The sequence below is a fragment of the Adiantum capillus-veneris genome, chromosome 26, assembly GCF_014529385.1.
Source record: "Adiantum capillus-veneris isolate H3 chromosome 26, ASM1452938v2, whole genome shotgun sequence".
In the NCBI taxonomy this organism is placed as follows: Eukaryota; Viridiplantae; Streptophyta; class Polypodiopsida; order Polypodiales; family Pteridaceae; genus Adiantum; species Adiantum capillus-veneris.
Window position 1 is genome coordinate 8,352,915 of NC_140956.1, and position 3,262 is coordinate 8,356,176.

The 3,262-nt window shown below is 45.6% G+C and overlaps 1 pseudogene; it reads right to left on the bottom strand.

Moving 5' to 3' along the window:
• Positions 1-1,277: 1,277 nt before the first annotated feature.
• On the bottom strand, positions 1,278-1,771 carry LOC147422951 (small ribosomal subunit protein uS11y pseudogene; annotated as a pseudogene).
• Between the last annotated feature and the right edge of the window lie 1,491 nt (positions 1,772-3,262).

Genomic DNA, 3,262 nt, shown 5'->3' on the forward strand with positions numbered 1-3,262 from the left:
GTAAAGCTCAAGCTGTTGATCACGCCGGTCATTTCAGTTCGCCATTCAGAGCTCAAACGGACAAGTTATGGCCTGTGGAATATTTGCCGGGGGTCGGGTACATGCTCACCGGACCACATTGGTAAGCGCGTCGACAAAAGGTTTTTTGAGCTCGCCAGGAGTCTGGTGGGTAGCATGCAGCATGTGATGCTAGTCAGAGTCCGGTGCATGGAGATATGCTTGGTCGAGGTCGACAGTTCATAGCGAACGTGGATGGTCGGATGCTTTTTTCTATGTTTGGGGCACGCCGTTTGAGGCCATCGAGGCGTCATGGTTCAGAGCTGGCAGATGAACTTCCCATGCGGCGTGATCGAGGAAGCTCATTTGGCGAGTTCGACCGCATAGAAGCATCGACACCATAGGAAATGAATTAAAAAAAAACCCTTGGGTATAAGTGCAAAAGAAAAGAATGGCTGGAGTTGGGGGGGCTAAAAACAAAAGGGAAACTCAAAGGCTCATGGAGGGAAAACAAGTGATAAAATCACAAGGCCTGCTATTTTAAGGTGAAAAATGTGGTTGAAAGTAAAACAAGGAGAAAAAAAGTGATAAAATCACGATGCCTGTAATTGGAAGTATCAGGTTGAGATACATCATACAATGAGTTCACGCTACTTTCAAATGATGCACATGGACTCAATACGAAGAAGAAGAAGAAGCTGAAGAGGTGCTGGATAATTAACCTGCTGAAGGGGAAGAGAGAGAGAGAGAGAGAGAGAGAGAGAGAGAGAGAGAGAATCACTTGCAGTCTTGCATCACCATCTCACTCGGTCTTATACGCCTTTCCACTAGATAGAAACCTGCACCTACAAATGCTCTTGCACTGCAGCCCCTTTCTTCTCGCATTCCAATCCCCCTGGCAAGAACATAACGGTGAAGGTGGCAGTGCTTGGCCTCCACTTTGCTCCACCCCCAACAGTAGCCCCTGGCTATGGCTGTGACCACCTCCAATTAGATACTCTCTCTCTCTCTCTCTCTCTCTCTCTCTAGAGTGAGAACTAGTTCTAAATTTAGATTCCTCACAGCACGAAGCCTATACAAAATCGGGACCATGATAATCAATGTAACCAAAACCAACATAACTCTTCTGCAAAACTTTCCAAACTTGCCTATAGCAATAATCCAATCATCACAAGTTCCATTGGAGCTAGGACGTCTACCTCAGGCTTGCTTAGTGAACAAAAACAATCATCTTCTAGCAAAGATAGAAGAAAATCCAAACGCGTCTACAGCTGCCCTAATTACAGCCGGTGACCTTTTCTACCACCTTTCCTTCTTGTGCTGTCTGTAGGGATAGGTGTGACATCCTCACTTCGTCCAATCCGCATGCCAAAATGAGCAAGTGCTCTCAGTGCAGATTGTGCGCCAAGACCAGGCGTCTTCGTCTTGTTACAACCCAGCTGCTCGCAGCTTGATGTGTAGAGCAGTGATCCTGAGCTCCTTGCACTTGTGCGCGCTATCCTGCAGAGCAGCAAGCATGGCTGCGTACAGAGAAGACTCGTCTAGTCTGTCAGCTTTCACCTTCATGCCACCAGTAACTCGAGCAAGCGTCTCCTTGCCAGACAGATCTGTGACATGCCCGAAGGTGGGCGTTGGTTAGATGACCACGAAGGTCTCATTGAATGAGGCAAAAATATGTGCTACTCCAAAGACGTGCCCGCCGTCACGAGCACCGAGGTCCACTATGAGTAACATTCTCTTCCTTCACCTCTTTGATATTCCTCTTGCCATACATGGTTACGTGAAGCAGCTCATAAACAGCAGCAATCTCTCTCTCTCTCTCTCTCTCTCTCTCTCTCTCTCTCTCTTTCAGAACAAAGTCGGGGCCTTTGTGGATATCCCTTGGGGAGGACACTTATCCACTAATTTTCGCATGCCCTTAAGGACATACCATGAATGTCATGTCTTGTTAAGACTATTTACAAAGTGCTAATTAAATGCAAACCTCATGTCGTAAGTTAACTCCATGAAATGCAGACCTAAAATTCCTATTATTATTCTTTTTGCACAATTTTCAGTTCATTCATAAGCTGGAGTGAAGAAAACCTTTAATTAAGATGGGCAAAAGTTTGAACTAGATGTAAGCTTAAGTTGAGAATATCGCAACAGGACTTTTGGGTAGCTTGAGGATTGGTACTATTTAGTGAAGACGATGAAACATGGTGGTAGAGGTGCAGGGGAGGAAGGGTCGGAGCTTAATCAATTATATCAATATGTTCGAGTGTAATAAAGTTACATGAATGTACAAAATGGGCCACTCTCACTTGTGCAGTTTGAAGAGTTGCCTTTTGGTGGTGAGGGAGAGAGGAGGGTGGAGTAGGAGACCGAGGTCTCGGATCGTGTGGTCTAGGAGGTCTTTGAAAATTAGGCGCTCTAGATCTAAGCCCAACTCCCCCCTTTCTACAAGGAAGTCCTCCCAAGCATCTTGGCGTCCGCCAAGTATGTCCTCTCAAGCATGTGGGCCATCTCCCTCCTCTTCACCCTCACCAATAATTGTTCCTATGCTCCCATTAACCTTGCCTCTAATTTTCTTTGCACTATTGCCGCCAACCATCCATTCACGATCGTGCCATGGAGGTCACATTCACAAGCTAGGAACCAGGGCTGATGCTGGTAAAGGCGCCATGTGTGCATCCTCTCTCTATGCTGCCATTTATGCTGTCAAAAAGCATTCTTCTCCAATTGCTACTTCCTGGTTCTGTTTTACAAGCTGCTACCTCCTCTTCTAGCTGCAAAAAGTAGTGGGAATCCAGGGGGCCTTAGCTTCCATATGCCGATAGCATCATGTGCATTCTCGCCGCCATCACGGCGCTGTGGCGAACATGAAACCTCCAAAAGATGCTTCACATAGCTGAAATCTGTAAGTGCTACATTCTGTGGGTGGCCGCAACACATCAACAGAGGGGAAAGAAGATGCAAAGAGCTCCCTCCAATTGCTTCTTCTTTTGTCTCTTCCTCAAGCTCTGAAAAACACACAATCCAATTCATGTCTCAGATAAATTGTTGAAGCCTTTTAAATAAATGAATGATACCAATTACTAGCAACTCAAACACTTTAAGCAGGAGAGCTTCAATGCACAAAATGTGTCCTACAAGTGAGGAACATGACATAATAATGTGTTAGTATGAAGAAACATGACATGATTGCTTTGGATTTACTTTGTCCTTTGGACTCAACTATATATCATTTCCATGAAAAGCTCACGATCTAAGCAAGACGGTCATG